The sequence below is a fragment of the Oryctolagus cuniculus genome, chromosome 12, assembly GCF_051225735.1.
Source record: "Oryctolagus cuniculus isolate XC-2025 breed Fujian yellow rabbit chromosome 12, ASM5122573v1, whole genome shotgun sequence".
Lineage (NCBI taxonomy): Eukaryota > Metazoa > Chordata > Mammalia > Lagomorpha > Leporidae > Oryctolagus > Oryctolagus cuniculus.
In genome coordinates, this window is record NC_142878.1 from 105,098,766 (window position 1) to 105,120,044 (window position 21,279).

Sequence of the window (21,279 nt, forward strand, 5' to 3'; positions counted from 1 at the left end):
CAAGGCCACACAAGGGGAGAATGCCGTGTGGGAGCGAAGGCGGAGGCAGCACCAAGGGTTGTCAGTGAAACTGGAAGCTAAGAGAAAGGCCTGGGACAGACCCTTCCCCCGGGGGAAGAGGAGACATTGCCCACACCCTGACTCCAGGCTCGCAGTCCCCATGGCCATGGCCATGCACTTCTGTTGTTTGAAGCCCCCTGCTGTGTGGCACCTTGTACAGGCAGGAAGGGAGCGTGCCACTCCCCCTCCAGCCCTCCCAGCCCTGGCGCCCCTCGTCCGAGCTCCGGATTCCCTTGCTCCCACCTTCTAGGGGGCCTCTGTCTCTCTCCAGTCGGCTGTGTTTTCCACTTTCGTCTCCCCTGGCAAATGGGCTCTCCCCTGCCCACCTGGCATCTCTTCGGCCCTCTTGAATTTGCCCAGGCCCCTCTTCCACCTTTTGTTTCAGAATGATGCTTCTCGAACCACTTGTGCACAGTGTTTGTGACACATCGCTTCTCCCAAGCTCTTCTGGGAAAAGCGCTCGGACAGCCAGGTCCACGGTGGCCTTCACGGATCTCACGGAACACTGGGGCTTGGGAATCCATCTCCTTGAAGCGACTTTTTTGTTTGACTTCCACGAGCTCTTGGCTTTCTTCTTACCTCTCAGAGTATCATGCTCTTGTTTTATTTGCGACTTTTCACTGTTTCTCTTCCTCCACTCACAAAAATCAATACATTTTATGATCTCTCTAAATGTCCTCCAAAGGCAAGGCAGAACAAATGACAACTTTGGATGCTGGGGCTGTGGATCACAGTCAGGCTCTGGACCAAGACAGCCAGGGCAGGAAAAGAACAGTGAAGCAAACTCAAGTTTTCTGAGTGCTTAGAAAACAGTCCAGGGGCAGGCATCAGGCCACAGAGGAGAGCCGTGGACCAGGAGCGGGGTGGGACTGTCCAACTCCAAGGTCGTGTGGTCACTGATTCCTCTGTCTCTCCTTCGGTGTCATTCACTAAGTGATTGTGCAAGCAGTTCACGTTGCTCACTAAACAAGGCCGGCAGGAAGGGGAGGCAGTCCACGGCGATGACCAGCACTGACACAAAAATGGCCACAGTGTTCCTTGGTGGCTGTTGGCAGCATGGTGTAGGGCCAGGCTCCAGGGATGTTACGAGTGAGTATTACCCGGGATGGGTATTTAGCCTAGTGGTTACGACACGTGCATCCCTTGTCAGAGTGCCTGGGTTCAATACTTTTCCTGAACCCAGCTTCCTGCTAGTGTAGACTCTGGGAGGCAGCAAGGACTGGGTTTCTGTTACCCACATGGGAGACTTGGATTGAGTTTCCAACTCCCAGCTTCTGCCCCAAGCCCAGCCCCAGTCATTGAGGGCATTTGGGAAGTAAACCAGTGGATGAACTCTCTCTCTCTCTCTCTCTCTCTCTCTCTCCCTCTCCCTCCCTCAAAAAATAAGGGTGATTAATCCAGGATTCTATCCTTATCTTCCTCACCAGGACACACACCTGGACCAGTATAAACATCCACTCTTGTGGCGTGACCCGTCATCGGTGACTAGCATTTCTCAGACGGTGGCTTCCATGTTTGGCCGTCATCCAAAGTGTTCTCCCGTTGAATGAGTCTGGACCACACAAGATCAAACAGGTGTGTTGATGGCAGGATTCCTTGGAGCTCTGACTATGCTGTAGTGCGTTGAGAGTCTCTGGGATGGGGGAGTCGTTTGAGGGTATACAGGATCCGGGTTTCCCAATCTCATGTGTCAGAGGCCTCCCTCTGATTGTGAGAAACTGTTACTTCATGAACACAGCTGGGAAAGTGGAAAGTTCTCAGACCAACGTGATTATCTTCTCCTGCAGTATGCGCTGTGTCTCCCCCAGACGGTTCCAGGGGAGGTCTGTTGAAAACCAAACTGGTCTTCTCCTGTCTGCCTGCTCATCGCACAGCCCTTCCCATCTCCGAGCACAGACTGACTCAACCATCACCCTTAGCCCTCTGCCCCACTCCTCTCCTCCCCGGCCCGTGTCTAATCCGATCCCTGGCTTCACTAATTCGGTCTGATGAGGTACTTTCAATTGTGTTTCCTCTCTGTGCGTCTGGGTGAATGCGTCAGTTCTGTTGTGTTGTCTTGCCTGCTGCCTCTCACCTGCGCAGCTCCTGGTGGCTTCCTACGTGGACTTCCTGACCGCAGACCTACCCTTCTCCAACCTCTTTGCCATCCTTGGATGGTGACGATCGCTGTGAAAACAGAGTCCCTCGTACGCCTGCGACCCTCCCGCGGCTCCTCGCTGGATTAAACCAGCGCACGTGCTCTTACATGATGCCTACGGCTCCCGAGTCACAGGCTGCAGACCCTCTAGCCTTCCAACTCCTTAAACAGCTCCCAGACTCACGCACACTTTACCGCCTTGTTCCGCTTCTGCCGGAGGGGTTCACGGCGGTAGCCCAAGGCAGGCAAAACTGCCAAAGCGTGTAAATTCCAATTTCTGATGTGTTTAAATCCAGGAAGTGAATCTTCATGTCCCGTAATCCAATTTGGGGAGATTTTATTCAGCGCCCTCTCTGCAGGGTGTGCTGAGTAGCCAGGATGGAGTGGGGTGCACCTGCCCTCTGCCAGCTTGGCATTTAACAGGGAGGCAGAAAGGAGGGAGGAGCCAGGCAGAGCCGAGAGTACCAACAACCCGGCCAACCAGGGTCTTGCTATAAATTGAGTGTGCCCTCCCCAAATCCATGTGCTGGGGTTGGATTGCCATTGTTTCGGTGTTAGTCGGTGTTCAGGGTATTTGGCAGGGGCCTTTGGGGAATAGCTAGGGTGAGATGGGGGTCATGAGGGCGGGCCCCTCATGGTGGGATCCACGGCTGTCTGAGAAGACGGGAGCTGGCCTTGTGCTCTGGCCGTCTCGCCATGGGGTGCTCCGCACCTGTTGCGCCACAGCAAGAGGGCCCTCGCCAGCCACGAGAAGGAGCAGGTGCCTGCTCTCAGATTTGCCAGCCTCCAGAATCGTCAACCCCTTGAACCTCTGTTGTTTACCAATGAGCCAGTCTCTTGCATTTCGACTGCGACAGTTCTGTATGGTACAAGGTAGCAGGCAAGCAGTCAGGGGGAAAAGGGGTCCTTTTAAAGCCCATCTGAAATGCACAGCTGAGCAGAAAGAGAGCAGAACCAAAGGAGGGGGGATTGTAACCCGGGGCCGTGGTGCCCCTAGAGTCCCAGGGAAGGGCCTCGCTCGGGCAGGAATGACACAGAGCCTGTGTGTTTGCTAGGCCAAGCTCTTCTTCTACAGCTCCAGTTCAGGCTGCACGTGCAGCGCCTGCGTCTTCATTTTCTGCCGACGTATCCAGACTGCAGTCTCGGAATGACCTGAGGAGCACTGGGCTGTCCCGAAGGCACAGAGCCAGGCGCTGGCAGCGGGCAGCGGCCCCTCTCCAGGGGCACGCGAGACACTTCTGTATCACTCACTGTCCTTTATGTCCTGCCTTCCTGTCTGCACAGTCTGCCTCTTGGGAAACCTCCTGCACCCACATGGGCCTGGATAATGCATCCATGGGGCCTGGTGCCAGCCTCTAACAGGTGGCGATCTGCTTTCCTCCAGACACTGAGGCATCTCCCATCCCTGACAGTGAACTTGTGCAGGCAGGAATCCCGTTCATTTCAGGCACTCGGTCCGGGCACAGGTCCTACTCACGGTAGGGGTTGGATGAGTTGCATGTCTAGAGTCAAATTTAAAAGATTTATTTCTTTTATTTGAAAGGCAGAGTGTTAGAGGGAAAGGAAGGGATGGACAGGGTGGGATCTTCCATCCACTAGTTTGCTCCCCAAACACCTGCAATAGCCAGGTCTTTCTATCCTTAGCAACTCCACCAGCCTCTTGACTCCACCCCCACAGCCTCCTTTGCTCTCTCAAGAGACAGCGGACGGGAGCCGGCACCGTGGCTCACTTGGTTAATCCTCCACCTGCGGCACTGGCATCTCATATGGGCGCCTGGTTCTAGTCCCGGTTGCTCCTCTTCCAGTCCAGCTCTCTGCTGTGGCCCGGGAGGGCAGTGGAGAATGGCCCAAGTGCTTGGGCCCTGCACTCACGTGGGAGACCAGGAAGAAGCACCTGGCTCCTGCCTTCGGATCAGCGTAGCTCTGGCCATGGAGGCCATTTGGGGAGTGAACCAACGGAAGGAAGACCTTTCTCTCTGTCTCTCTCTCACAGTGTGTAATTCTACCTGTCAAATAAATAAATAAAAATCTTTTTAAAAAAAGAGAGATAGCTGATGGACACATGGGCTACCCAGTGCCCTCCTAGGACACACAAGTCTAAGTGTGGCAGGCAGAGCTGTGATTCCTGGTGGAACACACTCTAACCCCTAGGGGGAGCTCAAGACTCCCACAGAGGTGGACCATGGGTGTTAAGCTGGCTGGTCAAACAGGAAGGTCATGGGATTCGGGCACACTCTTGGGGGACAGAGGGCTCAGAGAAAAGAAGTTGGGAGCTACTGCTTATTGCCTTATTCTTTTCCCAATATCTGCGCTGTCACTCACCAGTGTCCAGTATTCTCTCTTGCTCTCTCGGCCACTGTCAGGGACAAAAATGTGTCCGGTGTCCTTTCCCTTGCCCCAGAAGAGATGGCTGCAGTAGGGGGACGGTGTCCAGCTGAGGAGGGGGGACGGATGCCGACAGAAGCCACCCAGCCTTGCCCCAGGCAGTGCGTCTGAACCCCAAGGATCTTAAAAGCAGCTATTTTCAACCATGGGCTGTAAACACACATTTTGAATAACAGATCCTGCGCATGACCCCACACCGAATCCATTAGAACGGGAACTTGCGGTTTATTTCTGAAGCCTTCACTAATGCTTTGGCTTTGGGGAAAAAAAAAAAGCCAAAAGTCCTTGTGTGTACGCACAGTACAGCATTCCAGTCCCATCTCAGTCCCTATCGGTAATATCTGCTGAGGCTGTACTTTGACCTGGGTAATCGGTCCCTCCCTGGAGACTGTAGGGAGGGGAGGAGGGGAGGGGAGCAGGCTGGGAGGCCATCTGCACTGCCCCCGACCTGGCCAGTGTCCCCTCAAATGTCACAGGATGCACTTCGCCCCCTCCTGGGCTGTGGAGGAAACCTTCCAGGAGGCCCCCTGCCCTGGCATTTTGCAGCCCGAGTGCACTGCTTCTAATTATTGCCTCGCTCAGTGTGTCCCCGTGAGTCATCTCTCGCGAGGTGAAGCACCCACCCACCCCGACACCGCTCCTGGCTGTGGGAACAGCTGTCAGAGACGCTGCCCATCCAGGTGTCTCGGACATGATTTATCATACGCGCTTGAGCAGCCTGGTGATATCTGATTAATCAAAATGTCAGATAATCTAATGGCAGTGTGTCTGCAATAGGACTCTACATTTTCAATTTGTTTAAAAAATAAACATTTTGGCTGCTGGCTTTGGGTTTCTATTTAAAAGATAATATCGGGAGATACTATTAGGGACAATGTGCCACATGCATATTAGGGCATAATATTAGAGAATTTGTCCCTTTTCTAAAAAAAAAAAAAAAACATTATTTGAAGGGCAGAGAGAGAGAGGGCTCCCACCTGCTGGTTCACTCTCCAAATGTCCGCAACACCCAGAAATGAGCTGAGGCCAAAGCTTAGAGCCATGAGCTCAATCCAGGTCTCCCATGTGGGTGGCATGAGCCCAACCAGTTGAACCATCACTGTTGCTTCATTAGCAGGAAGCTGGAGTCGGGAGCAGAAGCTGAAATGGAACCCAGGCTCTCTGACGCAGGGTTAAGGGCCCCTTAGCGGTGAGGCTAAATGCCCACCCCTTCTGGGCTTTTTTAAACCAAGACTGCAGCTTTAATCTGTGCACACAGAGCCATTCCAAGCAGGTGTCATTCCGCAGAGACAGGGCCCATTAGTCTTGCTTTGGAGCTGGGAGAAATGAATATTTCAAACGGCGCCTTCACAGGTAATCGGTGAGAAAGGTTTTTGATTGTTTGTTTTTCACGGTTTTAAAATGCCTCTCGCATACCTTGACTTGCAGGGTCCTTTCCAAAAATGCTATCTCCGGCAGTCCCATCGCCAGCACATTCCTGAGTAATAGATATGTAGACATCATCACCTCCGTTCTGTGGATAGAGAAATCAGAGTGTGTAACGCACAGCGTGCAGTTAGTGAGTTCCAGAAACAGGGTTCAGACCCAGCTCTCAGGCTGTGCTGCGCCGCCCGTCCCTCTTGTAGACAGCACGCTCTAGGGCTCCCGTCTTCACTCACTCAGCCAGCATCTTCTGCGTCCAGCTGCCGTCTAACACACCACAAAACACAGGGCCTGCCCTCAAGGATGTCCCAAGCAGGCTCCTGAGAGGGTCGGCTCCACCTGCTAAGACACCTGGGCATAACTGTAAACTTCAGATTGTTATTGGGTGCGCATTCACGGGGCATTTGCACGTGCCCAGTACCACGGGAGACTCTGGAGATGTGCAGAACGGGACCTAGCCCCCGTCTGGTTAGGTGAGGGGCATAGAGAGGCAGCTCATCTTGCACGGGCAAACTCAGGTGTGCAAGAAACATGCCTGTGTGTCATGACTCAGTTCCCGTTTCCGACGTGTTGTGCTGGTGCAGCTGAGGGTGCAGCCGAGGTTCACACATGTATGTGGGTGAAGGGACCACACAGGTTACTCCTCCCGAGTCACAAGCCACAGGCGGGGATGGGGAACATGGCTGAGGTTCTATCTGCTGAGACGCACGCATTTGCTCTCTGGGGGTGGGGCGACCAGGCACCTCTCTGCCTCTCCTGCTGCAGGAACCCACACAGCTTCGACTTTTCCACCTTTTCCTCCTGCCCGCATCTGTTGGTTCCCTCCTCAAATGGCTGCAACAGCTGGGGCTGCCCTGGGCTGAAGCCAGGAGCCTGGAACTCCAGTCTGGTCTCCCACATGAGTGGCAGAGACCCAAGTCCTCGGGCCATCATCTGCTGCCTTCCCAGGTGCATCGACAGGGAGTTGGATGGGAAGAGGAGCAGCCAGGACTTGAACCGGCACTCAGCTATAGGATGCTGGCAATGTAGGTGGCAGCCAAACCTGTTGTGCCAAAAATGCCAGCCCCTGAACTAGAGTTTTAAAAAAAGGAAGCTGAAAAAGTTGAGTACTATCTTCCAGGCCCCGTGCGAAGTCAGGGAAGTGTCCCGTTCCATCACCTGCATCTGGTGCCCACAGACTTGGATATCTGCTGAGTTTTGTCTTGCCACATCCTTTCCGTGCAACCGTTGAATCTGTCAGTCACGATGCCCCATCTCCCTAACCCCACTGCACTCCTGGCCATCACCAAGGGGCAGACAGGTGACCCAAGCAATGCCTTCAAGAGTCTCGCCTGGAATCTGGAGATGAACACAGGAAAGCAAGTTTCCCTGCAGAAAGTCCTTTTGCTTCCCTAAGCTAGAAGCAGTTTCTGTCTCTGGAGGCCAGAAAAAAACCCCGCCAGACGAGCACACAGCCCCGTGGTGCAGGCATTCTCAAGCTTACTTCCTGCAGAAGCAGGGAGTGGATTTTCCACACTCCTCTATCTTAATGTACTGTGGGCAGCGTGAAAAGACGTAGCTCAAATCTGTGTCCCAGAGCCAGACAGCTGCAGTGCGTGTCTAGACTCTGCTTACAAAGGTGCACCCATCATTTCCTGCTCCTGTCAACAGGCCAGGCCGCGCGGGCAGCTCTCCGCCCTCCGCTAAGACCAGACGGGAGCACCCCAGGGCATCCCTGTGAGTCCTTTCTGGAACTCATGCACATGCCTCTTTCTTCAAGCTGTCATGCCCTTGGGAGTTTGAGCCGAGAGTCGGAAAATAGGAGGGTTAAGGATCTGCCTGCCTGTCTGTCTGTCTATCTATCTACCTACCTACCTACCTACCTATCCGCTGGTCCACTCCGAAATGCCTGCAACAGCCGGGGGGGGGGGGGATGCAGCCAGAAGCTGGGAGTCAGGGAGTCCATCTGGGTCTCCCATGTGAGTGGCAGGGACCCTCCCCTGCTGCTTCCTGGGGGAGCATTGGCAGGAAGTCAAAGTGGGGAGCAGAGCCAGGTCTGGAGCTCAGGCACTTCAACATGAGATGTGAGGACTGCAGGTGGTGGCTTACCCACCTGTGCCAAACACCCACCCCTACCCCTGAATTTTAAGTTTTACTTACTTTTAACCAATTCAACTTTCAATGTACACATTACAGCAATGTAAACTATATTTCTATTAAATAGGGTTTTGTTTCAGTAAGAGTATGTTTTGCATTCACGGCTACAACATGGAAGGCATCAACGTATCGTAACACACTTGTTGGCCAAATGTCTTGTTTCTTATTTTTCTTTTATTCTTTTTCTTTTTTTGACAAGCAGAGTGGACAGTGAGAGAGAGAGAGAGAGAGAGAGAGACAGGGAGAAAGGTCTTCCTTTTCCATTGGTTCACCCCCCCCCCCCCAATGGCCACTGCAGCTGGCGTACCGCACTGATCCGAAGCCAGGAGCCAGGTGCCTCTCCTGGTCTCCCATGCAGGTGAAGGGCCCAAGGACTTGGGCCATCCTCCACTGCACTCCCAGGCCATGGCAGAGAGCTGGACAGGAAGAGGGGCAACAGGGTCAGAATCCAGTGCCCCGACCAGGACTAGAACCTGGTGTGCTGGCGCCACAAGCAGAGGATTAGCCTATTGAGCCACGGCGCCAGCCTTAATGTCTTGTTTCCAACATAAACACGAATACACAAATTGAACTTGTAGGTACCAATCACAAAAACTCATCACATATTTATTTAGAATCAATGGACCCTCAGTTTGAAAACATTTCTTCTTACGTATGGATGCAGTCTTGTAATGAATTGGGTTATTTTGTGGCAGTAGCACAAGTCACAGAATTTGAATTTGTAACTTTTTTTTGCCCAGCTGTGGCTCCACAGTCTTGGATTCTTGTACTAAATACAAGGCCATTCCACATGGAATGATGACGGAAGAAATTTTTGTTGATTTCAGTTATGGTTACATTGGTAGAAAATCATAAGGAAAATCTAAAAATAATATTTTACTAAAAGTGAAAAATCCTTAATTAAGCCACCAAAAGCTCCTGATAGGGCAGAGACCTTTACAGCAATATAAAGCAATAGCAAAAATCAATTGACTCAAAGATGAAAAATTGTAAATCATTTTTCTTTGGCTGTGTAAGAGTTGTGCAATGGAAAACCTTGTCTAGTTAATGCTTTCTGTATATTTGATATCAAAGAATTCCCAAATTTTTAAAGAAAGGTCAAGTACTGGCCTGAAAAAATCAAACTTGCAAAATAAATATTTTTGAATATTTTAAATTTGTCCAAAAAATCACTTAGCCAAGAGATCGCTCAAGCTATGTAAAATATAATCAATATTAAAAGTAGAACACCGATGCTTTGCTTCCTGCATCATCCCACTGTGGATACATTGTTGGAAAATATCTGTGCTTGTTTTCAGGACGCAGGCTCTACAAACAGCGTTCTTCATGAAGCTTTCAAAATCGTTCAGTCTGGACATTTGAATGCTGTGAATTTAGTCTATCAGACTGTTGAAACAGAAAACAAAACAGTTAGGGATCACTTACACGTTGTCAATTTTCATTGGCTGAGTTATGAGAGAGTTTTAACAAATATGTAACCCAAATTCAAGATTTTCTTAAAATAGAAGAAGTGCTTTATAAATACTCAAGACACTTCTCCACTGACCTCACACTGTATGTAAATGAGATGCATTGGAAAATAAAGTTTCTACTAACTAAACAGCTATAAGAATCCATACGGAAATTGAACCTTTTAATAATACAAATCAGTAACAATGATCTTACACATTTTCCTACCTTACAGCATTATATAAATTGGATATAAAACTGTAAGATAAATTTTAAGAATGTTTTGTTACTATTTGATGATTTGTTACTATTTGATAAATTTATAGTTACTTTCAATTTATGCAATACCGTCTTTGAATTAGATGCTAATAATGGTTTATACAAGAGTTAGTGAGTTTACTCAATTTGGAAAATGTAGTTTTGAAATCAGCATGCTTTTGCCTCACAAATTCTTCTAGAAAGTTGAATCACTCTTGTCACTGTGGATGCAAATGTTGCAACTTGTGTTTTGGAGTAAACAATGGATCCAAAAAGAACTCCCAAGAGAAATTAGAAAATAGTGTGAGATTAATGGAAGCAGACGTGACATACCCAAACGTATATCAAGCAGCAAATAATGGTTCTGGGGAACATTTATAGTAGTAGCATTTACATGGAAAAATAAAAGATTCCAAGCCAACAATTTAACTTTATACCTTAAGGAACTATAAAAAGAAGAACCCAATCAGAGATTTAACAAGAATAACTAACAGAATAATTACAACAATTGACTGTAGTAAGAGTTACATGAATGTGGTCCCACTCTCATCCACTCTCTCTCTCTGAATCTACTGTGTTCACCATTCCTCTAGCAACAATGTGAGCTGCTGTAACGCCCACAGGACGGTGAGACAGACGCTGGCTTTGCCACGTAGCAGGTGGGCCACGGCACAGAGGTTCCTGGGCACGAGCACCGTCATCCTGCTGCGGCTGGCCGGATGGCTCAGGTAACGACTGAGTGATTTGCAAGCTGCAAGGACAGGGTGCACACAGGGTGCGAAGCGAGGACTGACCTCTTGGGGCACAGTGTAAGATTTCACCTGCTACTTAGCATGGCACACAATTGAAACCTATCAATTATTTATTTCTGAGATTTCCCATTTAATTTTTTCAGACCATAGCTGGTTGTGAGCTATAGGGTCTCAGTTCTGGAAAATCAGGAAGTTCTCAAGATCATTACACACACAGTGCGAATATTCCCCATGCTGCTGAACTATACACTTAAAATATTTTACCATGGTTAAAACTTTTTGAAAATTTTAATATTTTTCACCAGTCAACTCAATAATTTTTGTTTGTTTTTTGTTTTTTTTTTTTGACAGGCAGAGTGGACAGTGAGAGAGAGACAGAGAGAAAGGTCTTCCTTTGCCGTTGGTCCACCCTCCAGTGGCCGCCACGGCCGGCGCACCGCGCTGATCCGATGGCAGGAGCCAGGTGCGTCTCCTGGTCTCCCATGGGGTGCAGGGCTCAAGCACTTGGGCCATCCTCCACTGTACTCCCTGGCCACAGCAGAGAGCTGGCCTGGAAGAGGGGCAACCAGGACAGAATCCGGCGCCCCAACCGGGACTAGAACCCGGTGTGCCGGCACCGCAGGTGGAGGATTAGCCTAGTGAGCCACGGAGCCGGCCCAACTCAATAATTTTAAAAATGTCCAAATGTCTTTGGAACAACTTGATATGTGGAAAATAATTTTTCAATCGCAAAGTTTATAAAATCTAAATAGAAATCCATTATTTCTGATAAAATATTTATTGTCTGAATGAAGTTATATTGTAAATATACACATCAAATCTCAAAAACAGTATTTAACAATGTATGACTCATATTTTTATATTGATTACATGTTGAAGTGATATTTTGTATATATTGGCTATATAAATCACATTATAAAAATAATTTTAACTGTTTCATTTAATTTTTATATGTGACTATCAAAAACTTTAAAAATGCATATCTGTCAGATAATTCCTAAGAGCAATCACCTGGAAGAAGGGAGGAACGTGATTAAAGGTAATGTGTCCTGAGACTTTGCATTGTTTGAGAGGAAGGCAGAGGTATTGGTTAGCTTTAGATTTTTCTTAATTCTCTCTCTCTCATAAAAGCTGAGTAGCTAATTTCAAAATTAGCAGAGAGAACTCAAGTAGAATAAAGAAAATTTCATGAACCCAACTCAAGATACATGAGAAGGAAAAACAAAGAAAACTTAAACAGTCCATTGGAAAATATTGAAAACAAATCAAAGTAAGAGGGGCCCGCCTTGTGGCTCAGTGGGTGACGCTGCCACCCGCGAGGCCAGCATCCCGCATGAGCACCGTTTTGAGTCCCGGCTGCTCCACTTCCAATCCAGTTTCCTACTAATGCCCCTGGGAAGGAAGCAGATGATGGCCCAAGTCCTTGGGCCCCTTCCACCCACATGGGAGACCGGGAAGAAGCTCCTGGCTCCTGGCCTCTGCCTGGCCCAGCCCTGGCCATTGCAGCCATGAGGGGAGTGAAACAGCAGATGGAAGATCTTGTTCTGTCTCTGTCCCTCTAGTTTTCAAATAAATAAATAAATACAGATTTAAAACAACAGCAAACAAAAAAGCCCAATAAAAAGAAACTACAAAATAGGGAAACACACAATTCCAAAAATGTTATTAAACTTAATAAATACAGCAGTATTATTTTTATCTGTCAAAAGATATAAATTCCCACTTTTGGCTAAAAAAATGCATTTGAAGGGTAGCCAGATGCTTTTTTTTTTAAGACGCATCTAAAATACACAAGCAGAGAGACAAGTCAATATAATTTTTTAAAAATATTTATTTATTTATTTATTTATTTGAAAGAGTTAGAGAAGGAGAGGCAGAGAGAGAGAGAGAGAGAGAGAGAGAGAGAGGTCTTCCATCTGCGGGTTCACTCCCCAACTGCTGAAGCTGCACCTATGCAAAGCCAGGAGCCAGGAGCTTCTTCCAGGTCTCCCACGCGGGTGCAGGGGTCCAAGCACTTGGGCCATCTTCTACTGCTTTCCCAGGTCATAGCAGAGAGCTGGATGGGAAGAGGAGCAGCCAGGACTTGAACCAGCGCCCATATGGGATGCCGGCACTGCAGGCAGCAGCTTTACCCGCTGCACCACAGCACGCGCCCCAATATAATTTTCTAGACAAACACTCACCAAACGAAAGCTGATCCAACAGTGTTCCTCTGTGAAAGGCCTCAGCCGTGAGCAAGGGGAGCCTCTGCTCTCCAAGCGTTTCTACAAAACCATGTTTACTGGAGGGTATTTGCCCAGGGAACCTACAGGAAGCCGGAGACTCCAGCTCGGCACTCAGCAGCAAGGAGCATCCCACTTCATCATGTTGGCAATCCCCGAAAAATCCTGTGCAGAACAGGCCTGGGAAGGTCTCGCTCAGACACCAGAAAGTGCTCCACCCACTGCTCTGCTGCCACGCTCAGGGCTGCCCTGCCCTGTGCCCGTCCCCCGCTCGCCTCCTCCCTGCAGCCATTGGAGGTCAGAGACCTGGGATGAACCCAGGACCCAGGATGCTACCTGCTCAGACAGAGCTCAGAAAGCTGACCACGCCGGCCTCAAAACAGAGGGCTCCTGCACAGTTTTGGGAGATGCGGGAAACACAACATTGATGGACAATCTATTAACACATGCATGCCGAAGGTGAACAAGAGTCACACGTGGATTATTTATTTTTGGGGGTAAATACAAAAGGCTTCCAAGACTTATGAAGGAAATTAGAGAGTTTTAGTTAAGGCTGTCAGAGCGGGGCAGGCATTGTGGCATAGCAGGTGTAATAATGTGTGCGCATTAGCAGGGAGCTAGTAGGAAGTAAAGGTCAGGCTGAAAGTCCAGACAGTCCTGCGTGGAATGCGAGCACCCAGCAGCAGGTTAAACCCTCCTGCGATAGCACCCACCCCCAAACTGGCATCGTAGCCGCTACACCAAACACCCGCCTCTGTTTACAGCTTCTTGAACATACATGCATATCTATCAGTAATGTGCATGGCTGTTCTGGGGTATTTTATGACTACACATAAATAAAATGCTGCATTCCTGATTTGAAGATGGCTTTTAACACTCAAGGGCATGCTGTGAGAGTTGAGTATGTTGGTGTATACGGATCCAGTTCGTTGTTAACAAGGCATATTACCCCTCTGTGGGAATAGACTTCCATCTAATGATGGACCCCGGAGCTCCCCCTAGCTCTTTCACAACGACTGCATTAAGTCAGAACCCATATCCCCACGTACACATGCGAGAATTAGACGCCTGGAGGAAAGACTTCTTATGATACACACAGATTACAACCACCACACGTGTCGTAACACATCCATCACAGCAATAAGACACTTGGAAACCTACGTGTGCCAACCGCCGTTCAAGGGGCTTTGCTGTATTAGCCCATTTCATTCACCCAACTTTACCTGCCGATGATGAAACTCAGGCACAGGCCATGCCCAGAGGAGCTGGGAGTCCACTACAACTTCCCACGCCCCAGATACTGTTTGCTTCCTCTGCGTATTCTTGAGCTCTATCCTGGAGCACAATGGAAACATTCCAAGCTCTGAGGCTCGCTTTGAAGCCTGGTTCGGTGGGAACAGGGTGGCTGTCGGTCCTTGGGTGACACGGCGTTGCCCTCTGACTGGGGACACACACTTGCCAGTCTTGAACTCCTTGTGATGGCACTCACTGATTTTTTTCAGCTACTGCTCCCAACAAGACGTAAATCCCGTCAGTACGATGCCATCTTGGCCAAAACGATGATGCTAAATTCCTTCTTGCAGGGACCAAAGCTGTTATTAATCTTCTAACATCTTCAATAACCTAATGGTACAGATGTGTATCTCACAGTTTAGTTTTACTTTTCTCTGATTACGACTGGGATTGCGCGTCTGTTCATGCATTGGCACCTTGGATGTCTTTTGTAAATTTCCTACCCACTGCTTTGCCCATTTTTTTTTTCGACAGGCAGAGTGGACAGTGAGAGAGAGAGAGACAGAGAGAAAGGTCTTCCTTTGCCGTTGGTTCACCCTCCAATGGCTGCCACGGCTGGTGTGCTGCGGCCGGCGCACCGCGCTGATCCGATGGCAGGAGCCAGGTGCTTCTCCTGGTCTCCCATGGGGTGCAGGGCCCAAGCACTTGGGCCATCCTCCACTGCACTCCCTGGCCACAGCAGAGAGCTGGCCTGGAAGAGGGGCAACTGGGACAGAATCCGGTGCCCTGACCGGGACTAGAACCCAGGGTGCCAGCGCCACAAGGCAGAGGATCAGCCTAGTGAGCCGCGGCGCCGGCCTACTGCCCATTTTTATATTGGGTTGTTCATCTGCTTCACATTGATTTCTATAAGTTAATTCCTTATGTATTCCGGATATTGATCTTTTTTCAGGCAAATGCATTGTAAATGTTTTCCCAATCCATGACTCGCTTTATACTGTGTTTATAGTGCCTTTGGTTGTATAAACTCGCCATTTTTCATGTAGTCCAATTCTTCAGCCTTTTCTTGCATGATTTGTGCTTTTGTGCGCATTTTGAGACAGCCTGTCCTCCTCGGATGCAATGGAGATATTCTCCTGTATTTGCTTCTAAAGCTCTTGAACTTGAGCTCGTCACAATGTAGCCCATCCGCAGTCTTTGTCCGAGCAGGAGTGTTATCCTGTGTGGAGGAGCTGCTGTTTGAGCATTGCCCCGCCCTTCCCTTCTGATCTGAGTGACGAGTCTGTCAAATATGCCATGGGCTCCTGATCCTTCCTGTGTGCTTCCCTGGCAACACCACCAACTTGTTTTAACTGCCGTGTCTTTAGAAAGATTTTTGATGCCTAATAGGACAATAGGACCTCTAGGTCCTGATAGGACCTCTCCTATCGCTTTTCCAAGTTTTCTTAGCTAATCTTGGCCTCTTCCTCTACTTTCCAAATCAGCTCCTCAAGTTCAGTGGCTGCCATTGACATTTCTATAGATCTATAAATGCGTAAGCCAACAGGCATTAAATATTGAGCCTTTTCATTCATGAAACATCTTTCCATTTGAGACTTTCTTCTCTGACACCCCCTATTTATGATTTATTTTATTTATTTGAAAGGCAACGTTAGAGAGAGATGTGAGTCTCAGGTACATGAGTCCCGGCCACCCGTGTGGGAGATCCAGCTATAGTTCCTGGCTGCTGACTTCAGCCTGGCCCAGCTCTGGCTGTCGCAGGCATCTGGGGAGTGAATCGGTGGGTGGAAGATCTCTGTGTGTGTGTGTCTCTCTCTCTGTGTCTCTCTCTGTCTCTCTGCCTTTCAAATTAAAATAAAAACTTTTAAAAAATGCATGCATCTCATGGTGGAGAGCCTGGGTTCAAGTCCTGGTGTCAGTTCCTGATTTGGCCTCCTGTTAAGGCAGACCCTGGGAGGCAGCGGGGATGGTTAAGTAGTTGGGTTCCTGCTACACTGTAGGAGACCCTGATTGAGATCCTGGCTCCTCGCTTCTGTTGTAGACCCTTGGGGAAGTGAACCAGTGGAAGGGAGCCCGCTCTCTCTCCCTCTCACAAATAGCTTTTTAAACATTTAAAAAGAAAGTACATAAGGGCTGGCGCTGTGGCACATCGGGTTAACGCCCTGCCTGAAGCACCAGCATCCCATATGGGTGCCGGTTCCAGTCCTGGCTGCTCCACTTCCAATCCAGCTTTCTGCTATGACCTGGGAAAGCAGTGGAAGATGGCCCAAGTGCTTGGGCCCCTGCACCCACGTGGGAGACCCAGAAGAAGCTCCTGGCTCCTGGCTTTAGATCAGCACAGTTCTGGCTGTTGCAGCCAATTGGGGAGTGAACCAGTGGATGGAAGACCTCTCTCTCTCTCTCTCTCTCTGCCTCTCCTCTCTCTGCATAACTCTTTCAAATAAATAAATAAATCTTTTTTTTAAAAAAAGAAAGTACATAAACATATTACATTATAGTACTACATGGCCAAGAAACGTAGAGCACCTGTATGTGCCAAGCATGGTTTAAGGGACCTAAATATTCCCCCTCATTTAATTCACCCAACTTTATTTTACAGATGATGAAATTTAATTAGTGATTAGAGGAGCTGGGAGTGTGGTCTCAGAGCCTTGCTCCGAAACTCATTGTCTCTCACATAATAGAACGCTCCGTACCAACTCTGGGATTAAATGAGGTGATTGCTCCTGGATAGAGGGAGAAGGGAGAGAGAGGAATGATGGTTGCTGTGGCTTTTATTTCTTTCCCCAAACAATCAGAGTCAGTCTGACAATAGAGAACTGTCGATTGAATCTAGGTGATGAATCTGAGTGTAATTTTATTTCCCATACTTTTTAATAAGTTTGAATTATTCTGTATTGGATTTTCTTAATTGAAAAAAAAAATCTTCATAGAGGAGCTGGAGGAATTTGTAGATTGGCCAAAAGAGCTTTCAGGGGACGAAATGCAAAGCCAAGCCCTGCCCGGCTTCCTATAAACTGAGGATTTCTCTGGCCGGTTGTGGCGGTGGTGCGGGGTGGGGGAACATGCAGGAGATGACACGGAGCCTCCCCTCTGTGCCCCAACCTTGGCTCCTGACTTCTGATCGGCGCAGCTCCAGCCATTACGGCCATCTGGGGAGTGACCCAGAAGATGGAAGACCTCTCTCTCTCTCTCTGCCTCTGCCTCTCTGTGACTCTGCCTTTCAAATAAATAAATCAATCTTTTTTTTTTTTTTAAGGAATTATCCAGGAAAACAGCAAATGGGCTTTGGTGCCGAAGGAAACTGACCTCGAGTCCCAGTAAAGCCTGTGTTCATTTTAAGCTGTGTGGCTTTGGGCAAAGCAATTACCTTCTCTGAGCTTGAATTTCCTCAACCGTGAAGTGGGCACAGCCTGGCGAACAGACTGGGGTGAGGACCAGAGAGAAAACACATAGAACACACAGTCCACTGTAGCACACAGTAAGTGCTTCATAAGTGCTGACCTCATTCTGTTCCCCTGCACTTTATCTGAGAAAAACAGCTACGCCCCTGAGAGGCAGGACCGGAATAAAACACAGTCGCCTGTGTTCTTGGTCTGATCACAGGCCCCAGCCTCCGCGGGGACGTGCGACAAGACTGGGCCTGACCCTGGCCCCTACCAGCAGTGCTGCAATGCCTCTGGCTTCCTCCCTGCCCCAGCCTTGAAATCCTTCGCTTTTCCCCTTGGATTCCAAAATGACCATTTCCAGACAGGCTGCCTCGCAGCCGCCGCCCCCGGACTGTCAAGTGACATTTGTCAAGTGACATCTTCAGTGAAGAACAAGGCACGGACTGGCGTGCGTTAAGCAAGGAATGGCACTTTCTCGGGCACAACACGCCACAAAACCCATTTCTGTGCAGCCGGGCTCAGGGAGACGGATCTCTTCATGGCCTTCTTCCTGTCTCGCTCTGATATTTCAGCCCCAGAGGCCAATAGAGTGGGTGTCACCATCAGCACACTCCTCTGTCCTGCCACAGGTGCATGGTGGGCTGGGGCGCCTGGGAGACACCCCCCATCTGCTCAGGAGCCAGCTTCCCGGATGCTGTACTGTGGGAAGATTCAGCTCTGTGAGTCTTGGGCCCTCACCACTTGTGGGAGTGAAGGTGGTGTGAGAGGCAGTGCATAGGAGCAGGCGCAGGAAACTTTCAGGTGTATCCTGGGTGTTGTGGGGAGTGGGGGAGGACAGGTGAGGTTGCTACCGCCCCAGGGGCTGCACGGGAAAGACCTGGATCCTGCACTGGGTTCTTGGAAGCCTGGCTTTGTTTGGCCACTTAGAGGAGCCAGCCCTTGGGAAAGCAAGTCTCCTTTAGCCCAGGCTGCCTGCCGTATAGCCAGGTGCAGGGAGGACAGCAGGTGCTTCCCTGGGGTTCGTCCACAGGGCCGCCGCCAAGTGCAGCTCACTGGGCCCTGGGGAAGGAAGTGGAGAAACCGCAGGGGTGTTCAGTGAAGAGGAGAGCCCAGGTTAGGAGAGGCAGTCGGGGAAGACAGGTGCCAACTATGTGAGAATCCGCGCCCAGGTGCACCAAGAGCAGAAAGAGGCAACCAGGTCTAGGAGTGGGTTTGGTTTCTCAGACACGCCCCGAGGCTGGGGAGCTATGGGCAAGCGCTAGGGGCTCACCAACAGCACTTTCCTAAAATCCCTTAGCGGCCGGCAGAAGAGGTGTTGCCTGTCCTACAAGCTCAAGTTCGGCTCCTTGACCTGGCCCAGCAGGTGCTGGAACCAAGGTTGATCAGCGCAATCTTACAGCTCCCGCCTGACAGCACATGTGTCCCTTCAGGCCCCTGACTTAGACTTCAGGGGCTCCTTCATCCGCCCAGGGACACACTGGCGTTCCTTCAGGTGGGTGGTTTCCAAGGAAACCAACCTCATCGATTCCTGAGTCATTCCCCTTCTTGCCGATGTTGGCAAGTGACCACCTGCGACTGTGCCCCTGATCTCTGTGGGGTGCCTAGTGATGGGCGGGACTTCTCCAGCCCGACCTCCTCCCTGGAGAAGGCGTCCGTGTCTCCTACACCGTGCGGGTGGCTTCGTGGGGTGGAGGGGGAGTGAGCTCTGTCTGGAAGTCGTCTAGGAAGGCACTGCTACCTGGCTGCAACCCTGGCCTCCCCACCTTGGGCCTGTGAGATGTTTGCAAAGCTGTTTGGGTGCTCCGAGCCTCCACATCTCCATCCATAAAATGGGGAGAAGCCCTCACTCACAAGGCTGCCACAGGCATCGAGTGGGAGGGAGGTATTGGAAGCAGGACAGCCGTCAGAAACTTGGAATTGCTGGGATTGTCACTGTCACCGTGCCAAGGTGTTCACTTGGAAGTTGTTAAAGAATTTATTTGAGAGGCAGAGAGACAATGAGAGAGAGAGAGAGAGAGAGAGAGAGAGAGAGTTTCCGTCTGCTGGTTCATTCCCCAATGGCGGGGCTGGCTGGGGAGAGAGCAAGAGTGGGAGCTCAGCCCACCGTGGCTGCCCCCCCAGGGCCCACAGTGGCAGGAGGCTGGCGGCCGGCGCTGGAGCCAGGAGCACACCCCCAGCCCTCCCCTGGGGGAGTGGGGCCCCTCCACAGCCAGGCTGCACCTGCTCCCTACAGACACCTCCTTCAGTCTCTTCCTGCGGCTCCTGGTTCCTGTTAAGGTTTTTATTTTCCTTTTACTTTACAACCCGTGGGAGGGAAGGCAACCTGCATGCATTTGCATGGGGCTCTGACTGTAAATCCTGCGAGGGATAATGAGCTTCCCACAGGCCCTAAAACGGACCGTGCAGCCTGGGGTGCTGTTTCCTGCTCACGGGCGGGCAGTTGCTGGCTCCTTGCTCTCAGCCACCCGGGGATCCTGGTTTTGCTTCCTCCCTTCCTCTCCGCCCCCTGCCAGGATCGCCCCGCCCATCCTCCACTTTGCACTGACAAACGCTGTGATGGTTTTTTCCTTCTCTTTTCTTGTCAAAACTCAACAGCTGATGGCCCACCATTCCTCTGCCTTGTTGGTCTCATCTTTTGCCCAATGTGTGCTTTTTATTGGGAGTGTGGTTTTTTTTGTTTGTTTGTTTGTTTTTAGTTTGTTTGTTTTTTTACTTTGGAGTAGGGTGGTTGTTGCTGTTAATTTATTAAGGATATTTTGTGGCCTAATTTTCAAAATGTATCCCTGTTTGCTTCTAACTGGGATCCGTGGTGATAGGAAAGGCTTCCTCCATCCTCCGGCCCCTGCACCCCCTGCCCCTCTCTGCACGGCTGCTTCGCAGCAGAATCTTGCACACCCCTGAGACATTGCATCCATGCGTCCATGCTTCATTGTGTATCACAACTGTACACTTTGTATCACGCAGTGGACCACAATGTACTTAACCAGTTGCAGACCGAGGGATGGTGTCTGATACTTGTCTGTCCCAACACTGCTCCATGACCACATGGATAATACATGAGTGCTATCTGGGGGATACATGAGGTAGATGGGCACTAATGAGGTCACCGTTTGATGGATGCCATCACAGCACCTGCCAGAGAGGTGGCACGGATTTGTACTTTCTAGGGAAGCATTGGAGAGTACCTGAACAGTGCAGAATTTGATCAGTCTTCGTGATGCTTATCAACCCGGGAGGTAACAAAAAAATACCGTCGGCATCATTCTTATTCCATTGTTCTTATTAGGAAGCAGGTTGATATGTTTTTCATATGTAAAAAAGATACTTGTTTTCCTGTTTGCGGAAGGGCATCTTCATATATTTTGGCCGTGTTCCTATTCAAGCTTTAGCTTCTTCTTGTACAGTTCTTCACTTTTGAAGGTTCTTCGTAACGTGTGCAAAGTGGAATGAAAAGATAAGTTTAGCCTGCTGGAAAAAATGTTAAAGTTCAGGCATATGACAGTCTTCCAAATCTTCAGGGAAAATACAAGTTATGAAAACGCTACGCATGGCTTTAAATGGTTTAATCTTAGCTTCATTTTTAAAGACTTACTTTATTTATTTGAAAGACACAGTTACAGAGAGAGGTAGAGCCAGAAAGAAAGAGAGGTCTTCCATCTGCTGGTTCATTCCCCAAATGACCACAATGGCCAGAGCTGAGCTGACCCAAAGCCAGGAGCCAGGAGCTTCATCCAGGTCTTCCATGGGGATGGCTCAAGGACTTGGGCCATCTTCCACTGCTTTCCCAGGCCATGGCAGAGAGCTGGATCGGAAGTGGAACAGCCAGGACTCGAACC

At 49.7% G+C, this 21,279-nt stretch overlaps 1 long non-coding RNA gene across 4 annotated transcripts in view; it reads left to right on the top strand.

Annotated features, from left to right (window-relative positions):
* The window catches only part of LOC149123205 (uncharacterized), a 30,347-nt gene extending 12,118 nt beyond the window's left edge, over positions 1-18,229 (top strand). Inside the window, exons 2-4 of one of the 4 annotated variants that reach the window (XR_016217663.1) lie at positions 1,488-1,635; positions 10,441-10,575; positions 17,314-18,229. This is a non-coding gene — a long non-coding RNA (uncharacterized LOC149123205). Of the gene's footprint in view, positions 1-1,487; positions 1,636-1,847; positions 2,002-3,272; positions 3,438-3,853; positions 4,198-10,440; positions 10,576-17,313 lie in introns of those variants that run through there. The other 3 variants (XR_016217661.1, XR_016217662.1, XR_016217664.1) reach the window with 3 other exon arrangements.
* The last annotated feature ends 3,050 nt before the right edge of the window (positions 18,230-21,279 follow it).